This window comes from Euprymna scolopes, chromosome 29, assembly GCF_053919585.1.
Source record: "Euprymna scolopes isolate OS-2025 chromosome 29, ASM5391958v1, whole genome shotgun sequence".
In the NCBI taxonomy this organism is placed as follows: Eukaryota; Metazoa; Mollusca; class Cephalopoda; order Sepiida; family Sepiolidae; genus Euprymna; species Euprymna scolopes.
In genome coordinates this window covers 68,322,651-68,342,409 of record NC_136510.1, presented here as the reverse complement: position 1 = coordinate 68,342,409, position 19,759 = coordinate 68,322,651, and the positions used below count along the sequence as shown (strand labels likewise).

Genomic DNA, 19,759 nt, shown 5'->3' with positions numbered 1-19,759 from the left:
CAGACATGTTGTATGGATCTGAAGCTCTTTTATAACAGTTACCAACATGCAAGTTGGTGACATAATTAGAAAAATAACTTTGGAGTAATCAACGTTTACACGACCTAACTGCGGCAATACTTCATATAATATGGGAAATGAAGGCTCGCATTAGATTAGGCCCATCCTTTCGTTATCAGACGGGCCTATTCAGTATCATCAAATTACGTATGTTCTTCTTTATGTAAATATTATCGTTGGTCAAAGTAAGATTCAAACTTTCCCATACACACACATTCATAATCATGAAATCAACGAGTATTAATTTAACAACTGGTATGCGACAATAATTTCTTTTTCTTTTTGGTCATCCATACTTCAACTTAGACTATATTCTTTTTTCAATTATGTATCTTTTCCAATATAATTATTCTCTCTATAAGCCGAGCTGAATTTTAACATTCTCGAATAGTAATTCAGCCGTTACGTTAGAATGAATTTTAAAACTATTAAAACGACGTGTGCTTATATTTTTACTCATATAAGAATTTTTTTCTTTTCCCGTCTTTCCGAAGTAGCACTTTCACAGTATTTTAACTTTTATGATGTTGTAAGATCAAAACTTGAGCGGAATTGAGTAAAAACAGTTATGGACGTAACTTAAATGTTACACATGATAGCGGTGGGATTCGAACCCACGCCTCCGAAGAGACTGGTGCCTTAAACCATCGCCTTAGACCGCTCGGCCACGCTACCTGCCCTCTGCATTCGATACTTCGCGTTTTAATGATACTCAATATAAATGTGAAATATGAAGAAATCCTACACAAAAATTTGATTTACGTCATTTAAAAGTTTTATTTCTATTGGAATTAACAACCAACGTGTACACTATTGGCAGCGGTGGGATTCGAACCCACGCCTCCGAAGAGACTGGTGCCTTAAACCAGCGCCTTAGACCGCTCGGCCACGCTACCTACTTTACGCTGCAGTTATTTTGCGTTTTCATCACAATCACTTTGCATTTCAAACTTTGACAAGATTTCATCTAAAATTTAATCATTTCATTATACGACCAAATTGCTCATACACGTTGTTTTTACCATTTTCCGTCGGAATTCATGGCAAAAGTGTACACTATTGGCAGCGGAGGGATTCGAACCCACGCCTCCGAAGAGACTGGTGCCTAAAACCAGCGCCTTAGACCGCTCGGCCACGCTACCAGATAAGAACTCGCTAACCTCGCTTCGTTAATCACAACTCATAAATACAACTTTCAACAGACACAAATACATAGTGATTTTACCTCCGACAATCAGGTCATGTTTTTTGTCAAGTTTGTTTGCTTGTTTGTGTACAGTATACATCGCTTCAGCAACTGACATCAAACTTGTCAAACAATCGTCTACCTTAATGCGGCTTTGATTTCGGCATATCGAGGTCAAAACTCAAGTTTTCGTAAAAACTTGAAATTCACTCTTTTCGTTATAACTTCGGGTCTGTTTAGAGCATACACTCACAGCGTCGCCCAGATTTTAGCCAATAAACTTCCGCATATGATATATCTTTGAACTATGAGTGTGAAGTCATCTTTAAAATCATTTTCCATGATCGAAATTATGACGGAGTTTGAAATTCCGATATTTCCAGACATGTTGTATGGATCTGAAGCTCTTTTATAACAGTTACCAACATGCAAGTTGGTGACATAATTAGAAAAATAACTTTGGAGTAATCAACGTTTACACGACCTAACTGCGGCAATACTTCATATAATATGGGAAATGAAGGCTCGCATTAGATTAGGCCCATCCTTTCGTTATCAGACGGGCCTATTCAGTATCATCAAATTACGTATGTTCTTCTTTATGTAAATATTATCGTTGGTCAAAGTAAGATTCAAACTTTCCCATACACACACATTCATAATCATGAAATCAACGAGTATTAATTTAACAACTGGTATGCGACAATAATTTCTTTTTCTTTTTGGTCATCCATACTTCAACTTAGACTATATTCTTTTTTCAATTATGTATCTTTTCCAATATAATTATTCTCTCTATAAGCCGAGCTGAATTTTAACATTCTCGAATAGTAATTCAGCCGTTACGTTAGAATGAATTTTAAAACTATTAAAACGACGTGTGCTTATATTTTTACTCATATAAGAATTTTTTTCTTTTCCCGTCTTTCCGAAGTAGCACTTTCACAGTATTTTAACTTTTATGATGTTGTAAGATCAAAACTTGAGCGGAATTGAGTAAAAACAGTTATGGACGTAACTTAAATGTTACACATGATAGCGGTGGGATTCGAACCCACGCCTCCGAAGAGACTGGTGCCTTAAACCATCGCCTTAGACCGCTCGGCCACGCTACCTGCCCTCTGCATTCGATACTTCGCGTTTTAATGATACTCAATATAAATGTGAAATATGAAGAAATCCTACACAAAAATTTGATTTACGTCATTTAAAAGTTTTATTTCTATTGGAATTAACAACCAACGTGTACACTATTGGCAGCGGTGGGATTCGAACCCACGCCTCCGAAGAGACTGGTGCCTTAAACCAGCGCCTTAGACCGCTCGGCCACGCTACCTACTTTACGCTGCAGTTATTTTGCGTTTTCATCACAATCACTTTGCATTTCAAACTTTGACAAGATTTCATCTAAAATTTAATCATTTCATTATACGACCAAATTGCTCATACACGTTGTTTTTACCATTTTCCGTCGGAATTCATGGCAAAAGTGTACACTATTGGCAGCGGAGGGATTCGAACCCACGCCTCCGAAGAGACTGGTGCCTAAAACCAGCGCCTTAGACCGCTCGGCCACGCTACCAGATAAGAACTCGCTAACCTCGCTTCGTTAATCACAACTCATAAATACAACTTTCAACAGACACAAATACATAGTGATTTTACCTCCGACAATCAGGTCATGTTTTTTGTCAAGTTTGTTTGCTTGTTTGTGTACAGTATACATCGCTTCAGCAACTGACATCAAACTTGTCAAACAATCGTCTACCTTAATGCGGCTTTGATTTCGGCATATCGAGGTCAAAACTCAAGTTTTCGTAAAAACTTGAAATTCACTCTTTTCGTTATAACTTCGGGTCTGTTTAGAGCATACACTCACAGCGTCGCCCAGATTTTAGCCAATAAACTTCCGCATATGATATATCTTTGAACTATGAGTGTGAAGTCATCTTTAAAATCATTTTCCATGATCGAAATTATGACGGAGTTTGAAATTCCGATATTTCCAGACATGTTGTATGGATCTGAAGCTCTTTTATAACAGTTACCAACATGCAAGTTGGTGACATAATTAGAAAAATAACTTTGGAGTAATCAACGTTTACACGACCTAACTGCGGCAATACTTCATATAATATGGGAAATGAAGGCTCGCATTAGATTAGGCCCATCCTTTCGTTATCAGACGGGCCTATTCAGTATCATCAAATTACGTATGTTCTTCTTTATGTAAATATTATCGTTGGTCAAAGTAAGATTCAAACTTTCCCATACACACACATTCATAATCATGAAATCAACGAGTATTAATTTAACAACTGGTATGCGACAATAATTTCTTTTTCTTTTTGGTCATCCATACTTCAACTTAGACTATATTCTTTTTTCAATTATGTATCTTTTCCAATATAATTATTCTCTCTATAAGCCGAGCTGAATTTTAACATTCTCGAATAGTAATTCAGCCGTTACGTTAGAATGAATTTTAAAACTATTAAAACGACGTGTGCTTATATTTTTACTCATATAAGAATTTTTTTCTTTTCCCGTCTTTCCGAAGTAGCACTTTCACAGTATTTTAACTTTTATGATGTTGTAAGATCAAAGCTTGAGCGGAATTGAGTAAAAACAGTTATGGACGTAACTTAAATGTTACACATGATAGCGGTGGGATTCGAACCCACGCCTCCGAAGAGACTGGTGCCTTAAACCATCGCCTTAGACCGCTCGGCCACGCTACCTGCCCTCTGCATTCGATACTTCGCGTTTTAATGATACTCAATATAAATGTGAAATTTGAAGAAATCCTACACAAAAATTTGATTTACGTCATTTAAAAGTTTTATTTCTATTGGAATTAACAACCAACGTGTACACTATTGGCAGCGGTGGGATTCGAACCCACGCCTCCGAAGAGACTGGTGCTTAAACCAGCGCCTTAGACCGCTCGGCCACGCTACCTACCTTACGCTGCAGTTATTTTGCGTTTTCATCACAATCACTTTGCATTTCAAACTTTGACAAGATTTCATCTAAAATTTAATCATTTCATTATACGACCAAATTGCTCATACACGTTGTTTTTACCATTTTCCGTCGGAATTCATGGCAAAAGTGTACACTATTGGCAGCGGTGGGATTCGAACCCACGCCTCCGAAGAGACTGGTGCCTAAAACCAGCGCCTTAGACCGCTCGGCCACGCTACCAGATAAGAACTCGCTAACCTCGCTTCGTTAATCACAACTCATAAATACAACTTTCAACAGACACAAATACATAGTGATTTTACCTCCGACAATCAGGTCATGTTTTTTGTCAAGTTTGTTTGCTTGTTTGTGTACAGTATACATCGCTTCAGCAACTGACATCAAACTTGTCAAACAATCGTCTACCTTAATGCGGCTTTGATTTCGGCATATCGAGGTCAAAACTCAAGTTTTCGTAAAAACTTGAAATTCACTCTTTTCGTTATAACTTCGGGTCTGTTTAGAGCATACACTCACAGCGTCGCCCAGATTTTAGCCAATAAACTTCTGCATATGATATATCTTTGAACTATGAGTGTGAAGTCATCTTTAAAATCATTTTCCATGATCGAAATTATGACGGAGTTTGAAATTCCGATATTTCCAGACATGTTGTATGGATCTGAAGCTCTTTTATAACAGTTACCAACATGCAAGTTGGTGACATAATTAGAAAAATAACTTTGGAGTAATCAACGTTTACACGACCTAACTTCGGCAATACTTCATATAATATGGGAAATGAAGGCTCGCATTAGATTAGGCCCATCCTTTCGTTATCAGACGGGCCTATTCAGTATCATCAAATTACGTATGTTCTTCTTTATGTAAATATTATCGTTGGTCAAAGTAAGATTCAAACTTTCCCATACACACACATTCATAATCATGAAATCAACGAGTATTAATTTAACAACTGGTATGCGACAATAATTTTTTGTTTTCTTTTTGGTCATCCATACTTCCACTTGGACTATATTCTTTTTTCAATTATGTATCTTTTCCAATATAATTATTCTCTCTATAAGCCGAGCTGAATTTTAACATTCTCGAATAGTAATTCAGCCGTTACGTTAGAATGAATTTTAAAACTATTAAAACGACGTGTGCTTATATTTTTACTCATATAAGAATTTTTTTCTTTTCCCGTCTTTCCGAAGTAGCACTTTCACAGTATTTTAACTTCCATGATGTTGTAAGATCAAAACTTGAGCGGAATTGAGTAAAAACAGTTATGGACGTAACTTAAATGTTACACATGATAGCGGTGGGATTCGAACCCACGCCTCCGAAGAGACTGGTGCCTTAAACCAGCGCCTTAGACCGCTCGGCCACGCTACCTGCCCTCTGCATTCGATACTTCGCGTTTTAATCATACTCAATATAAATGTGAAATTTGAAGAAATCCTAAACAAAAATTTGATTTACGTCATTTAAAAGTTTTATTTCTATTGGAATTAACAACCAACGTGTACACTATTGGCAGCGGTGGGATTCGAACCCACGCCTCCGAAGAGACTGGTGCCTTAAACCAGCGCCTTCGACCGCTCGGCCACGCTACCTACTTTACGCTGCAGTTATTTTGCGTTTTCATCACAATCACTTTGCATTTCAAACTTTGACAAGATTTCATCTAAAATTTAATCATTTCATTATACGACCAAATTGCTCATACACGTTGTTTTTACCATTTTCCGTCGGAATTCATGGCAAAAGTGTACACTATTGGCAGCGGTGGGATTCGAACCCACGCCTCCGAAGAGACTGGTGCCTAAAACCAGCGCCTTAGACCGCTCGGCCACGCTACCAGATAAGAACTCGCTAACCTCGCTTCGTTAATCACAACTCATAAATACAACTTTCAACAGACACAAATACATAGTGATTTTACCTCCGACAATCAGGTCATGTTTTTTGTCAAGTTTGTTTGCTTGTTTGTGTACAGTATACATCGCTTCAGCAACTGACATCAAACTTGTCAAACAATCGTCTACCTTAATGCGGCTTTGATTTCGGCATATCGAGGTCAAAACTCAAGTTTTCGTAAAAACTTGAAATTCACTCTTTTCGTTATAACTTCCGGTCTGTTTAGAGCATACACTCACAGCATCGCCCAGATTTTAGCCAATAAACTTCCGCATATGATATATCTTTGAACTATGAGTGTGAAGTCATCTTTAAAATCATTTTCCATGATCGAATTTATGACGGAGTTTGAAATTCCGATATTTCCAGACATGTTGTATGGATCTGAAGCTCTTTTATAACAGTTACCAACATGCAAGTTGGTGACATAATTAGAAAAATAACTTTGGAGTAATCAACGTTTACACGACCTAACTTCGGCAATACTTCATATAATATGGGAAATGAAGGCTCGCATTAGATTAGGCCCATCCTTTCGTTATCAGACGGGCCTATTCAGTATCATCAAATTACGTATGTTCTTCTTTATGTAAATATTATCGTTGGTCAAAGTAAGATTCAAACTTTCCCATACACACACATTCATAATCATGAAATCAACGAGTATTAATTTAACAACTGGTATGCAACAATAATTTCTTTTTCTTTTTGGTCATCCATACTTCCACTTGGACTATATTCTTTTTTCAATTATGTATCTTTTCCAATATAATTATTCTCTCTATAAGCCGAGCTGAATTTTAACATTCTCGAATAGTAATTCAGCCGTTACGTTAGAATGAATTTTAAAACTATTAAAACGACGTGTGCTTATATTTTTACTCATATAAGAATTTTTTTCTTTTCCCGTCTTTCCGAAGTAGCACTTTCACAGTATTTTAACTTCCATGATGTTGTAAGATCAAAGCTTGAGCGGAATTGAGTAAAAACAGTTATGGACGTAACTTAAATGTTACACATGATAGCGGTGGGATTCGAACCCACGCCTCCGAAGAGACTGGTGCCTTAAACCAGCGCCTTAGACCGCTCGGTCACGCTACTTGCCCTCTGCATTCGATACTTCGCGTTTTAATCATACTCAATATAAATGTGAAATTTGAAGAAATCCTAAACAAAAATTTGATTTACGTCATTTAAAAGTTTTATTTCTATCGGAATTAACAACCAACGTGTACACTTTTGGCAGCGGTGGGATTCGAGCCCACGCCTCCGAAGAGACTGGTGCCTTAAACCAGCGCCTTAGACCGCTCGGCCACGCTACCTACTTTACGCTGCAGTTATTTTGCGTTTTCATCACAATCACTTTGCATTTCAAACTTTGACAAGATTTCATCTAAAATTTAATCATTTCATTATACGACCAAATTGCTCATACACGTTGTTTTTACCATTTTCCGTCGGAATTCATGGCAAAAGTGTACACTATTGGCAGCGGTGGGATTCGAACCCACGCCTCCGAAGAGACTGGTGCCTAAAACCAGCGCCTTAGACCGCTCGGCCACGCTACCAGATAAGAACTCGCTAACCTCGCTTCGTTAATCACAACTCATAAATACAACTTTCAACAGACACAAATGCATAGTGATTTTACCTCCGACAATCAGGTCATGTTTTTTGTCAAGTTTGTTTGCTTGTTTGTGTACAGTATATATCGCTTCAGCAACTGACATCAAACTTGTCAAACAATCGTCTACCTTAATGCGGCTTTGATTTCGGCATATCGAGGTCAAAACTCAAGTTTTCGTAAAAACTTGAAATTCACTCTTTTCGTTATAACTTCGGGTCTGTTTAGAGCATACACTCACAGCGTCGCCCAGATTTTAGCCAATAAACTTCCGCATATGATATATCTTTGAACTATGAGTGTGAAGTCATCTTTAAAATCATTTTCCATGATCGTAATTATGACGGAGTTTGAAATTCCGATATTTCCAGACATGTTGTATGGATCTGAAGCTCTTTTATAACAGTTACCAACATGCAAGTTGGTGACATAATTAGAAAAATAACTTTGGAGTAATCAACGTTTACACGACCTAACTTCGGCAATACTTCATATAATATGGGAAATGAAGGCTCGCATTAGATTAGGCCCATCCTTTCGTTATCAGACGGGCCTATTCAGTATCATCAAATTACGTATGTTCTTCTTTATGTAAATATTATCGTTGGTCAAAGTAAGATTCAAACTTTCCCATACACACACATTCATAATCATGAAATCAACGAGTATTAATTTAACAACTGGTATGCGACAATAATTTCTTTTTCTTTTTGGTCATCCATACTTCCACTTGGACTATATTCTTTTTTCAATTATGTATCTTTTCCAATATAATTATTCTCTCTATAAGCCGAGCTGAATTTTAACATTCTCGAATAGTAATTCAACCGTTACGTTAGAATGAATTTTAAAACTATTAAAACGACGTGTGCTTATATTTTTACTCATATAAGAATTTTTTTCTTTTCCCGTCTTTCCGAAGTAGCACTTTCACAGTATTTTAACTTCCATGATGTTGTAAGATCAAAGCTTGAGCGGAATTGAGTAAAAACAGTTATGGACGTAACTTAAATGTTACACATGATAGCGGTGGGATTCGAACCCACGCCTCCGAAGAGACTGGTGCCTTAAACCAGCGCCTTAGACCGCTCGGCCACGCTACCTGCCCTCTGCATTCGATACTTCGCGTTTTAATCATACTCAATATAAATGTGAAATTTGAAGAAATCCTAAACAAAAATTTGATTTACGTCATTTAAAAGTTTTATTTCTATTGGAATTAACAACCAACGTGTACACTATTGGCAGCGGTGGGATTCGAACCAACGCCTCCGAAGAGACTGGTGCCTTAAACCAGCGCCTTCGACCGCTCGGCCACGCTACCTACTTTACGCTGCAGTTATTTTGCGTTTTCATCACAATCACTTTGCATTTCAAACTTTGACAAGATTTCATCTAAAATTTAATCATTTCATTATACGACCAAATTGCTCATACACGTTGTTTTTACCATTTTCCGTCGGAATTCATGGCAAAAGTGTACACTATTGGCAGCGGTGGGATTCGAACCCACGCCTCCGAAGAGACTGGTGCCTAAAACCAGCGCCTTAGACCGCTCGGCCACGCTACCAGATAAGAACTCGCTAACCTCGCTTCGTTAATCACAACTCATAAATACAACTTTCAACAGACACAAATACATCGTGATTTTACCTCCGACAATCAGGTCATGTTTTTTGTCAAGTTTGTTTGCTTGTTTGTGTACAGTATACATTGCTTCAGCAACTGACATCAAACTTGTCAAACAATCGTCTACCTTAATGCGGCTTTGATTTCGGCATATCGAGGTCAAAACTCAAGTTTTCGTAAAAACTTGAAATTCACTCTTTTCGTTATAACTTCGGGTCTGTTTAGAGCATACACTCACAGCGTCGCCCAGATTTTAGCCAATAAACTTCCGCATATGATATATCTTTGAACTATGAGTGTGAAGTCATCTTTAAAATCATTTTCCATGATCGAAATTATGACGGAGTTTGAAATTCCGATATTTCCAGACATGTTGTATGGATCTGAAGCTCTTTTATAACAGTTACCAACATGCAAGTTGGTGACATAATTAGAAAAATAACTTTGGAGTAATCAACGTTTACACGACCTAACTTCGGCAATACTTCATATAATATGGGAAATGAAGGCTCGCATTAGATTAGGCCCATCCTTTCGTTATCAGACGGGCCTATTCAGTATCATCAAATTACGTATGTTCTTCTTTATGTAAATATTATCGTTGGTCAAAGTAAGATTCAAACTTTCCCATACACACACATTCATAATCATGAAATCAACGAGTATTAATTTAACAACTGGTATGCGTCAATAATTTCTTTTTCTTTTTGGTCATCAATACTTCCACTTAGACTATATTCTTTTTTCAATTATGTATCTTTTCCAATATAATTATTCTCTCTATAAGCCGAGCTGAATTTTAACATTCTCGAATAGTAATTCAGCCCTTACGTTAGAATGAATTTTAAAACTATTAAAACGACGTGTGCTTATATTTTTACTCATATAAGAATTTTTTTCTTTTCCCGTCTTTCCGAAGTAGCACTTTCACAGTATTTTAACTTCCATGATGTTGTAAGATCAAAGCTTGAGCGGAATTGAGTAAAAACAGTTATGGACGTAACTTAAATGTTACACATGATAGCGGTGGGATTCGAACCCACGCCTCCGAAGAGACTGGTGCCTTAAACCAGCGCCTTAGACCGCTCGGCCACGCTACCTGCCCTCTGCATTCGATACTTCGCGTTTTAATCATACTCAATATAAATGTGAAATTTGAAGAAATCCTAAACAAAAATTTGATTTACGTCATTTAAAAGTTTTATTTCTATTGGAATTAACAACCAACGTGTACACTATTGGCAGCGGTGGGATTCGAACCCACGCCTCCGAAGAGACTGGTGCCTTAAACCAGCGCCTTAGACCGCTCGGCCACGCTACCTACTTTACGCTGCAGTTATTTTGCGTTTTCATCACAATCACTTTGCATTTCAAACTTTGACAAGATTTCATCTAAAATTTAATCATTTCATTATACGACCAAATTGCTCATACACGTTGTTTTTACCATTTTCCGTCGGAATTCATGGCAAAAGTGTACACTATTGGCAGCGGTGGGATTCGAACCCACGCCTCCGAAGAGACTGGTGCCTAAAACCAGCGCCTTAGACCGCTCGGCCACGCTACCAGATAAGAACTCGCTAACCTCGCTTCGTTAATCACAACTCATAAATACAACTTTCAACAAACACAAATACATAGTGATTTTACCTCCGACAATCAGGTCATGTTTTTTGTCAAGTTTGTTTGCTTGTTTGTGTACAGTATACATCGCTTCAGCAACTGACATCAAACTTGTCAAACAATCGTCTACCTTAATGCGGCTTTGATTTCGGCATATCGAGGTCAAAACTCAAGTTTTCGTAAAAACTTGAAATTCACTCTTTTCGTTATAACTTCGGGTCTGTTTAGAGCATACACTCACAGCGTCGCCCAGATTTTAGCCAATAAACTTCCGCATATGATATATCTTTGAACTATGAGTGTGAAGTCATCTTTAAAATCATTTTCCATGATCGAAATTATGACGGAGTTTGAAATTCCGATATTTCCAGACATGTTGTATGGATCTGAAGCTCTTTTATAACAGTTACCAACATGCAAATTGGTGACATAATTAGAAAAATAACTTTGGAGTAATCAACGTTTACACGACCTAACTTCGGCAATACTTCATATAATATGGGAAATGAAGGCTCGCATTAGATTAGGCCCATCCTTTCGTTATCAGACGGGCCTATTCAGTATCATCAAATTACGTATGTTCTTCTTTATGTAAATATTATCGTTGGTCAAAGTAAGATTCAAACTTTCCCATACACACACATTCATAATCATGAAATCAACGAGTATTAATTTAACAACTGGTATGCGACAATAATTTTTTGTTTTCTTTTTGGTCATCCATACTTCCACTTGGACTATATTCTTTTTTCAATTATGTATCTTTTCCAATATAATTATTCTCTCTATAAGCCGAGCTGAATTTTAACATTCTCGAATAGTAATTCAGCCGTTACGTTAGAATGAATTTTAAAACTATTAAAACGACGTGTGCTTATATTTTTACTCATATAAGAATTTTTTTCTTTTCCCGTCTTTCCGAAGTAGCACTTTCACAGTATTTTAACTTCCATGATGTTGTAAGATCAAAGCTTGAGCGGAATTGAGTAAAAACAGTTATGGACGTAACTTAAATGTTACACATGATAGCGGTGGGATTCGAACCCACGCCTCCGAAGAGACTGGTGCCTTAAACCAGCGCCTTAGACCGCTCGGCCACGCTACCTGCCCTCTGCATTCGATACTTCGCGTTTTAATCATACTCAATATAAATGTGAAATTTGAAGAAATCCTAAACAAAAATTTGATTTACGTCATTTAAAAGTTTTATTTCTATTGGAATTAACAACCAACGTGTACACTATTGGCAGCGGTGGGATTCGAACCCACGCCTCCGAAGAGACTGGTGCCTTAAACCAGCGCCTTAGACCGCTCGGCCACGCTACCTACTTTACGCTGCAGTTATTTTGCGTTTTCATCACAATCACTTTGCATTTCAAACTTTGACATGATTTCATCTAAAATTTAATCATTTCATTATACGACCAAATTGCTCATACACGTTGTTTTTACCATTTTCCGTCGGAATTCATGGCAAAAGTGTACACTATTGGCAGCGGTGGGATTCGAACCCACGCCTCCGAAGAGACTGGTGCCTAAAACCAGCGCCTTAGACCGCTCGGCCACGCTACCAGATAAGAACTCGCTAACCTCGCTTCGTTAATCACAACTCATAAATACAACTTTCAACAGACACAAATACATCGTGATTTTACCTCCGACAATCAGGTCATGTTTTTTGTCAAGTTTGTTTGCTTGTTTGTGTACAGTATACATCGCTTCAGCAACTGACATCAAACTTGTCAAACAATCGTCTACCTTAATGCGGCTTTGATTTCGGCATATCGAGGTCAAAACTCAAGTTTTCGTAAAAACTTGAAATTCACTCTTTTCGTTATAACTTCGGGTCTGTTTAGAGCATACACTCACAGCGTCGCCCAGATTTTAGCCAATAAACTTCCGCATATGATATATCTTTGAACTATGAGTGTGAAGTCATCTTTAAAATCATTTTCCATGATCGAAATTATGACGGAGTTTGAAATTCCGATATTTCCAGACATGTTGTATGGATCTGAAGCTCTTTTATAACAGTTACCAACATGCAAGTTGGTGACATAATTAGAAAAATAACTTTGGAGTAATCAACGTTTACACGACCTAACTTCGGCAATACTTCATATAATATGGGAAATGAAGGCTCGCATTAGATTAGGCCCATCCTTTCGTTATCAGACGGGCCTATTCAGTATCATCAAATTACGTATGTTCTTCTTTATGTAAATATTATCGTTGGTCAAAGTAAGATTCAAACTTTCCCATACACACACATTCATAATCATGAAATCAACGAGTATTAATTTAACAACTGGTATGCGTCAATAATTTCTTTTTCTTTTTGGTCATCCATACTTCCACTTGGACTATATTCTTTTTTCAATTATGTATCTTTTCCAATATAATTATTCTCTCTATAAGCCGAGCTGAATTTTAACATTCTCGAATAGTAATTCAGCCGTTACGTTAGAATGAATTTTAAAACTATTAAAACGACGTGTGCTTATATTTTTACTCATATAAGAATTTTTTTCTTTTCCCGTCTTTCCGAAGTAGCACTTTCACAGTATTTTAACTTCCATGATGTTGTAAGATCAAAGCTTGAGCGGAATTGAGTAAAAACAGTTATGGACGTAACTTAAATGTTACACATGATAGCGGTGGGATTCGAACCCACGCCTCCGAAGAGACTGGTGCCTGAAACCAGCGCTTTAGACCGCTCGGCCACGCTACCTGCCCTCTGCATTCGATACTTCGCGTTTTAATCATACTCAATATAAATGTGAAATTTGAAGAAATCCTAAACAAAAATTCGATTTACGTCATTTAAAAGTTTTATTTCTATTGGAATTAACAACCAACGTGTACACTATTGGCAGCGGTGGGATTCGAACCCACGCCCCGAAGAGACTGGTGCCTTAAACCAGCGCCTTAGACCGCTCGGCCACGCTACCTACCTTACGCTGCAGTTATTTTGCGTTTTCATCACAATCACTTTGCATTTCAAACTTTGACATGATTTCATCTAAAATTTAATCATTTCATTATACGACCAAATTGCTCATACACGTTGTTTTTACCATTTTCCGTCGGAATTCATGGCAAAAGTGTACACTATTGGCAGCGGTGGGATTCGAACCCACGCCTCCGAAGAGACTGGTGCCTAAAACCAGCGCCTTAGACCGCTCGGCCACGCTACCAGATAAGAACTCGCTAACCTCGCTTCGTTAATCACAACTCATAAATACAACTTTCAACAGACACAAATACATAGTGATTTTACCTCCGACAATCAGGTCATGTTTTTTGTCAAGTTTGTTTGCTTGTTTGTGTACAGTATACATCGCTTCAGCAACTGACATCAAACTTGTCAAACAATCGTCTACCTTAATGCGGCTTTGATTTCGGCATATCGAGGTCAAAACTCAAGTTTTCGTAAAAACTTGAAATTCACTCTTTTCGTTATAACTTCGGGTCTGTTTAGAGCATACACTCACAGCGTCGCCCAGATTTTAGCCAATAAACTTCCGCATATGATATATCTTTGAACTATGAGTGTGAAGTCATCTTTAAAATCATTTTCCATGATCGAAATTATGACGGAGTTTGAAATTCCGATATTTCCAGACATGTTGTATGGATCTGAAGCTCTTTTATAACAGTTACCAACATGCAAGTTGGTGACATAATTAGAAAAATAACTTTGGAGTAATCAACGTTTACACGACCTAACTGCGGCAATACTTCATATAATATGGGAAATGAAGGCTCGCATTAGATTAGGCCCATCCTTTCGTTATCAGACGGGCCTATTCAGTATCATCAAATTACGTATGTTCTTCTTTATGTAAATATTATCGTTGGTCAAAGTAAGATTCAAACTTTCCCATACACACACATTCATAATCATGAAATCAACGAGTATTAATTTAACAACTGGTATGCGACAATAATTTCTTTTTCTTTTTGGTCATCCATACTTCCACTTGGACTATATTCTTTTTTCAATTATGTATCTTTTCCAATATAATTATTCTCTCTATAAGCCGAGCTGAATTTTAACATTCTCGAATAGTAATTCAGCCGTTACGTTAGAATGAATTTTAAAACTATTAAAACGACGTGTGCTTATATTTTTACTCATATAAGAATTTTTTTCTTTTCCCGTCTTTCCGAAGTAGCACTTTCACAGTATTTTAACTTCCATGATGTTGTAAGATCAAAGCTTGAGCGGAATTGAGTAAAAACAGTTATGGACGTAACTTAAATGTTACACATGATAGCGGTGGGATTCGAACCCACGCCTCCGAAGAGACTGGTGCCTTAAACCAGCGCCTTAGACCGCTCGGCCACGCTACCTGCCCTCTGCATTCGATACTTCGCGTTTTAATCATACTCAATATAAATGTGAAATTTGAAGAAATCCTAAACAAAAATTTGATTTACGTCATTTAAAAGTTTTATTTCTATTGGAATTAACAACCAACGTGTACACTATTGGCAGCGGTGGGATTCGAACCAACGCCTCCGAAGAGACTGTTGCCTTAAACCAGCGCCTTAGACCGCTCGGCCACGCTACCTACCTTACGCTGCAGTTATTTTGCGTTTTCATCACAATCACTTTGCATTTCAAACTTTGACAAGATTTCATCTAAAATTTAATCATTTCATTATACGACCAAATTGCTCATACACGTTGTTTTTACCATTTTCCGTCGGAATTCATGGCAAAAGTGTACACTATTGGCAGCGGTGGGATTCGAACCCAAGCCTCCGGAGAGACTGGTGCCTAAAACCAGCGCCTTAGACCGCTCGGCCACGCTACCAGATAAGAACTCGCTAACCTCGCTTCGTTAATCACAACTCATAAATACAACTTTCAACAGACACAAATACATAGTGATTTTACCTCCGACAATCAGGTCATGTTTTTTGTCAAGTTTGTTTGCTTGTTTGTGTACAGTATACATCGCTTCAGCAACTGACATCAAACTTGTCAAACAATCGTCTACCTTAATGCGGCTTTGATTTCGGCATATCGAGGTCAAAACTCAAGTTTTCGTAAAAACTTGAAATTCACTCTTTTCGTTATAACTTCGGGTCTGTTTAGAGCATACACTCACAGCGTCGCCCAGATTTTAGCCAATAAACTTCCGCATATGATATATCTTTGAACTATGAGTGTGACGTCATCTTTAAAATCATTTTCCATGATCGAAATTATGACGGAGTTTGAAATTCCGATATTTCCAGACATGTTGTATGGATCTGAAGCTCTTTTATAACAGTTACCAACATGCAAATTGGTGACATAATTAGAAAAATAACTTTGGAGTAATCAACGTTTACACGACCTAACTTCGGCAATACTTCATATAATATGGGAAATGAAGGCTCGCATTAGATTAGGCCCATCCTTTCGTTATCAGACGGGCCTATTCAGATTACGTATGTTCTTCTTTATGTAAATATTATCGTTGGTCAAAGTAAGATTCAAACTTTCCCATACACACACATTCATAATCATGAAATCAACGAGTATTAATTTAACAACTGGTATGCGACAATAATTTCTTTTTCTTTTTGGTCATCCATACTTCCACTTGGACTATATTCTTTTTTCAATTATGTATCTTTTCCAATATAATTATTCTCTCTATAAGCCGAGCTGAATTTTAACATTCTCGAATAGTAATTCAGCCGTTACGTTAGAATGAATTTTAAAACTATTAAAACGACGTGTGCTTATATTTTTACTCATATAAGAATTTTTTTCTTTTCCCGTCTTTCCGAAGTAGCACTTTCACAGTATTTTAACTTCCATGATGTTGTAAGATCAAAGCTTGAGCGGAATTGAGTAAAAACAGTTATGGACGTAACTTAAATGTTACACATGATAGCGGTGGGATTCGAACCCACGCCTCCGAAGAGACTGGTGCCTGAAACCAGCGCTTTAGACCGCTCGGCCACGCTACCTGCCCTCTGCATTCGATACTTCGCGTTTTAATCATACTCAATATAAATGTGAAATTTGAAGAAATCCTAAACAAAAATTCGATTTACGTCATTTAAAAGTTTTATTTCTATTGGAATTAACAACCAACGTACACACTATTGGCAGCGGTGGGATTCGAACCCACGCCTCCGAAGAGACTGGTGCCTTAAACCAGCGCCTTAGACCGCTCGGCCACGCTACCTACCTTACGCTGCAGTTATTTTGCGTTTTCATCACAATCACTTTGCATTTCAAACTTTGACAAGATTTCATCTAAAATTTAATCATTTCATTATACGACCAAATTGCTCATACACGTTGTTTTTACCATTTTCCGTCGGAATTCATGGCAAAAGTGTACACTATTGGCAGCGGTGGGATTCGAACCCACGCCTCCGAAGAGACTGGTGCCTAAAACCAGCGCCTTAGACCGCTCGGCCACGCTACCAGATAAGAACTCGCTAACCTCGCTTCGTTAATCACAACTCATAAATACAACTTTCAACAGACACAAATACATAGTGATTTTACCTCCGACAATCAGGTCATGTTTTTTGTCAAGTTTGTTTGCTTGTTTGTGTACAGTATACATCGCTTCAGCAACTGACATCAAACTTGTCAAACAATCGTCTACCTTAATGCGGCTTTGATTTCGGCATATCGAGGTCAAAACTCAAGTTTTCGTAAAAACTTGAAATTCACTCTTTTCGTTATAACTTCGGGTCTGTTTAGAGCATACACTCACAGCGTCGCCCAGATTTTAGCCAATAAACTTCCGCATATGATATATCTTTGAACTATGAGTGTGAAGTCATCTTTAAAATCATTTTCCATGATCGAAATTATGACGGAGTTTGAAATTCCGATATTTCCAGACATGTTGTATGGATCTGAAGCTCTTTTATAACAGTTACCAACATGCAAGTTGGTGACATAATTGGAAAAATAACTTTGGAGTAATCAACGTTTACACGACCTAACTTCGGCAATACTTCATATAATATGGGAAATGAAGGCTCGCATTAGATTAGGCCCATCCTTTCGTTATCAGACGGGCCTATTCAGTATCATCAAATTACGTATGTTCTTCTTTATGTAAATATTATCGTTGGTCAAAGTAAGATTCAAACTTTCCCATACACACACATTCATAATCATGAAACCAACGATTATTAATTTAACAACTGGTATGCGACAATAATTTCTTTTTCTTTTTGGTCATCCATACTTCCACTTGGACTATATTCTTTTTTCAATTATGTATCTTTTCCAATATAATTATTCTCTCTATAAGCCGAGCTGAATTTTAACATTCTCGAATAGTAATTCAGCCGTTACGTTAGAATGAATTTTAAAACTATTAAAACGACGTGTGCTTATATTTTTACTCATATAAGAATTTTTTTCTTTTCCCGTCTTTCCGAAGTAGCACTTTCACAGTATTTTAACTTCCATGATGTTGTAAGATCAAAGCTTGAGCGGAATTGAGTAAAAACAGTTATGGACGTAACTTAAATGTTACACATGATAGCGGTGGGATTCGAACCCACGCCTCCGAAGAGACTGGTGCCTTAAACCAGCGCCTTAGACCGCTCGGCCACGCTACCTGCCCTCTGCATTCGATACTTCGCGTTTTAATCATACTCAATATAAATGTGAAATTTGAAGAAATCCTAAACAAAAATTTGATTTACGTCATTTAAAAGTTTTATTTCTATTGGAATTAACAACCAACGTGTACACTATTGGCAGCGGTGGGATTCGAACCAACGCCTCCTAAGAGACTGGTACCTTAAACCAGCGCCTTAGACCGCTCGGCCACGCTACCTACCTTACGCTGCAGTTATTTTGCGTTTTCATCACAATCACTTTGCATTTCAAACTTTGACAAGATTTCATCTAAAATTTAATCATTTCATTATACGACCAAATTGCTCATACACGTGGTATTTGACCCATTTTACGGTCGGAATTCATGGCAAAAGTGTACACTATTGGCAGCGGTGGGATTCGAACCCACGCCTCCGAAGAGACTGGTGCCTAAAACCAGCGCCTTAGACCGCTCGGCCACGCTACCAGATAAGAACTCGCTAACCTCGCTTCGTTAATCACAACTCATAAATACAACTTTCAACAGACACAAATACATAGTGATTTTACCTCCGACAATCAGGTCATGTTTTTTGTCAAGTTTGTTTGCTTGTTTGTGTACAGTATACATCGCTTCAGCAACTGACATCAAACTTGTCAAACAATCGTCTACCTTAATGCGGCTTTGATTTCGGCATATCGAGGTCAAAACTCAAGTTTTCGTAAAAACTTGAAATTCACTCTTTTCGTTATAACTTCGGGTCTGTTTAGAGCATACACTCACAGCGTCGCCCAGATTTTAGCCAATAAACTTCCGCATATGATATATCTTTGAACTATGAGTGTGAAGTCATCTTTAAAATCATTTTCCATGATCGAAATTATGACGGAGTTTGAAATTCCGATATTTCCAGACATGTTGTATGGATCTGAAGCTCTTTTATAACAGTTACCAACATGCAAATTGGTGACATAATTAGAAAAATAACTTTGGAGTAATCAACGTTTACACGACCTAACTTCGGCAATACTTCATATAATATGGGAAATGAAGGCTCGCATTAGATTAGGCCCATCCTTTCGTTATCAGACGGGCCTATTCAGTATCATCAAATTACGTATGTTCTTCTTTATGTAAATATTATCGTTGGTCAAAGTAAGA

General features: G+C 37.5%; 34 non-coding genes across 34 annotated transcripts; all 34 read right to left on the bottom strand.

The window, feature by feature from the left end:
* Positions 1–653: 653 nt before the first annotated feature.
* On the bottom strand, positions 654–735 carry Trnal-aag (transfer RNA leucine (anticodon AAG)). Its single transcript has one exon. It is a non-coding gene; the product is annotated as a tRNA-Leu (tRNA).
* Positions 736–874: 139 nt separating this feature from the next.
* On the bottom strand, positions 875–956 carry Trnal-aag (transfer RNA leucine (anticodon AAG)). The gene has a single exon. It is a non-coding gene; the product is annotated as a tRNA-Leu (tRNA).
* Positions 957–1,120: 164 nt separating this feature from the next.
* Trnal-uag (transfer RNA leucine (anticodon UAG)) lies at positions 1,121–1,202 on the bottom strand. The gene has a single exon. It is a non-coding gene; the product is annotated as a tRNA-Leu (tRNA).
* A 1,077-nt stretch (positions 1,203–2,279) lies between these two features.
* Trnal-aag (transfer RNA leucine (anticodon AAG)) lies at positions 2,280–2,361 on the bottom strand. The gene has a single exon. It is a non-coding gene; the product is annotated as a tRNA-Leu (tRNA).
* Positions 2,362–2,500: 139 nt separating this feature from the next.
* Positions 2,501–2,582, bottom strand: Trnal-aag (transfer RNA leucine (anticodon AAG)). The gene has a single exon. It is a non-coding gene; the product is annotated as a tRNA-Leu (tRNA).
* Positions 2,583–2,746: 164 nt separating this feature from the next.
* Positions 2,747–2,828, bottom strand: Trnal-uag (transfer RNA leucine (anticodon UAG)). The gene has a single exon. It is a non-coding gene; the product is annotated as a tRNA-Leu (tRNA).
* A 1,077-nt stretch (positions 2,829–3,905) lies between these two features.
* Trnal-aag (transfer RNA leucine (anticodon AAG)) lies at positions 3,906–3,987 on the bottom strand. Its single transcript has one exon. It is a non-coding gene; the product is annotated as a tRNA-Leu (tRNA).
* Positions 3,988–4,371: 384 nt separating this feature from the next.
* Positions 4,372–4,453, bottom strand: Trnal-uag (transfer RNA leucine (anticodon UAG)). The gene has a single exon. It is a non-coding gene; the product is annotated as a tRNA-Leu (tRNA).
* A 1,079-nt stretch (positions 4,454–5,532) lies between these two features.
* On the bottom strand, positions 5,533–5,614 carry Trnal-aag (transfer RNA leucine (anticodon AAG)). The gene has a single exon. It is a non-coding gene; the product is annotated as a tRNA-Leu (tRNA).
* A 139-nt stretch (positions 5,615–5,753) lies between these two features.
* Positions 5,754–5,835, bottom strand: Trnal-aag (transfer RNA leucine (anticodon AAG)). Its single transcript has one exon. It is a non-coding gene; the product is annotated as a tRNA-Leu (tRNA).
* A 164-nt stretch (positions 5,836–5,999) lies between these two features.
* Trnal-uag (transfer RNA leucine (anticodon UAG)) lies at positions 6,000–6,081 on the bottom strand. Its single transcript has one exon. It is a non-coding gene; the product is annotated as a tRNA-Leu (tRNA).
* A 1,077-nt stretch (positions 6,082–7,158) lies between these two features.
* Positions 7,159–7,240, bottom strand: Trnal-aag (transfer RNA leucine (anticodon AAG)). Its single transcript has one exon. It is a non-coding gene; the product is annotated as a tRNA-Leu (tRNA).
* Positions 7,241–7,379: 139 nt separating this feature from the next.
* Positions 7,380–7,461, bottom strand: Trnal-aag (transfer RNA leucine (anticodon AAG)). The gene has a single exon. It is a non-coding gene; the product is annotated as a tRNA-Leu (tRNA).
* Positions 7,462–7,625: 164 nt separating this feature from the next.
* On the bottom strand, positions 7,626–7,707 carry Trnal-uag (transfer RNA leucine (anticodon UAG)). Its single transcript has one exon. It is a non-coding gene; the product is annotated as a tRNA-Leu (tRNA).
* A 1,077-nt stretch (positions 7,708–8,784) lies between these two features.
* Trnal-aag (transfer RNA leucine (anticodon AAG)) lies at positions 8,785–8,866 on the bottom strand. The gene has a single exon. It is a non-coding gene; the product is annotated as a tRNA-Leu (tRNA).
* Positions 8,867–9,005: 139 nt separating this feature from the next.
* Positions 9,006–9,087, bottom strand: Trnal-aag (transfer RNA leucine (anticodon AAG)). Its single transcript has one exon. It is a non-coding gene; the product is annotated as a tRNA-Leu (tRNA).
* A 164-nt stretch (positions 9,088–9,251) lies between these two features.
* Trnal-uag (transfer RNA leucine (anticodon UAG)) lies at positions 9,252–9,333 on the bottom strand. Its single transcript has one exon. It is a non-coding gene; the product is annotated as a tRNA-Leu (tRNA).
* A 1,077-nt stretch (positions 9,334–10,410) lies between these two features.
* On the bottom strand, positions 10,411–10,492 carry Trnal-aag (transfer RNA leucine (anticodon AAG)). Its single transcript has one exon. It is a non-coding gene; the product is annotated as a tRNA-Leu (tRNA).
* Positions 10,493–10,631: 139 nt separating this feature from the next.
* Positions 10,632–10,713, bottom strand: Trnal-aag (transfer RNA leucine (anticodon AAG)). Its single transcript has one exon. It is a non-coding gene; the product is annotated as a tRNA-Leu (tRNA).
* A 164-nt stretch (positions 10,714–10,877) lies between these two features.
* Positions 10,878–10,959, bottom strand: Trnal-uag (transfer RNA leucine (anticodon UAG)). Its single transcript has one exon. It is a non-coding gene; the product is annotated as a tRNA-Leu (tRNA).
* Positions 10,960–12,038: 1,079 nt separating this feature from the next.
* Trnal-aag (transfer RNA leucine (anticodon AAG)) lies at positions 12,039–12,120 on the bottom strand. The gene has a single exon. It is a non-coding gene; the product is annotated as a tRNA-Leu (tRNA).
* A 139-nt stretch (positions 12,121–12,259) lies between these two features.
* Trnal-aag (transfer RNA leucine (anticodon AAG)) lies at positions 12,260–12,341 on the bottom strand. Its single transcript has one exon. It is a non-coding gene; the product is annotated as a tRNA-Leu (tRNA).
* A 164-nt stretch (positions 12,342–12,505) lies between these two features.
* On the bottom strand, positions 12,506–12,587 carry Trnal-uag (transfer RNA leucine (anticodon UAG)). Its single transcript has one exon. It is a non-coding gene; the product is annotated as a tRNA-Leu (tRNA).
* Positions 12,588–13,664: 1,077 nt separating this feature from the next.
* Trnal-cag (transfer RNA leucine (anticodon CAG)) lies at positions 13,665–13,746 on the bottom strand. Its single transcript has one exon. It is a non-coding gene; the product is annotated as a tRNA-Leu (tRNA).
* A 139-nt stretch (positions 13,747–13,885) lies between these two features.
* On the bottom strand, positions 13,886–13,966 carry Trnal-aag (transfer RNA leucine (anticodon AAG)). Its single transcript has one exon. It is a non-coding gene; the product is annotated as a tRNA-Leu (tRNA).
* A 164-nt stretch (positions 13,967–14,130) lies between these two features.
* Positions 14,131–14,212, bottom strand: Trnal-uag (transfer RNA leucine (anticodon UAG)). Its single transcript has one exon. It is a non-coding gene; the product is annotated as a tRNA-Leu (tRNA).
* A 1,077-nt stretch (positions 14,213–15,289) lies between these two features.
* Positions 15,290–15,371, bottom strand: Trnal-aag (transfer RNA leucine (anticodon AAG)). Its single transcript has one exon. It is a non-coding gene; the product is annotated as a tRNA-Leu (tRNA).
* Positions 15,372–15,756: 385 nt separating this feature from the next.
* Trnal-uag (transfer RNA leucine (anticodon UAG)) lies at positions 15,757–15,838 on the bottom strand. Its single transcript has one exon. It is a non-coding gene; the product is annotated as a tRNA-Leu (tRNA).
* Positions 15,839–16,906: 1,068 nt separating this feature from the next.
* On the bottom strand, positions 16,907–16,988 carry Trnal-cag (transfer RNA leucine (anticodon CAG)). Its single transcript has one exon. It is a non-coding gene; the product is annotated as a tRNA-Leu (tRNA).
* Positions 16,989–17,127: 139 nt separating this feature from the next.
* Positions 17,128–17,209, bottom strand: Trnal-aag (transfer RNA leucine (anticodon AAG)). Its single transcript has one exon. It is a non-coding gene; the product is annotated as a tRNA-Leu (tRNA).
* A 164-nt stretch (positions 17,210–17,373) lies between these two features.
* Positions 17,374–17,455, bottom strand: Trnal-uag (transfer RNA leucine (anticodon UAG)). The gene has a single exon. It is a non-coding gene; the product is annotated as a tRNA-Leu (tRNA).
* Positions 17,456–18,532: 1,077 nt separating this feature from the next.
* Trnal-aag (transfer RNA leucine (anticodon AAG)) lies at positions 18,533–18,614 on the bottom strand. Its single transcript has one exon. It is a non-coding gene; the product is annotated as a tRNA-Leu (tRNA).
* Positions 18,615–18,753: 139 nt separating this feature from the next.
* Trnal-aag (transfer RNA leucine (anticodon AAG)) lies at positions 18,754–18,835 on the bottom strand. Its single transcript has one exon. It is a non-coding gene; the product is annotated as a tRNA-Leu (tRNA).
* Positions 18,836–19,002: 167 nt separating this feature from the next.
* On the bottom strand, positions 19,003–19,084 carry Trnal-uag (transfer RNA leucine (anticodon UAG)). Its single transcript has one exon. It is a non-coding gene; the product is annotated as a tRNA-Leu (tRNA).
* Positions 19,085–19,759: the final 675 nt, after the last annotated feature.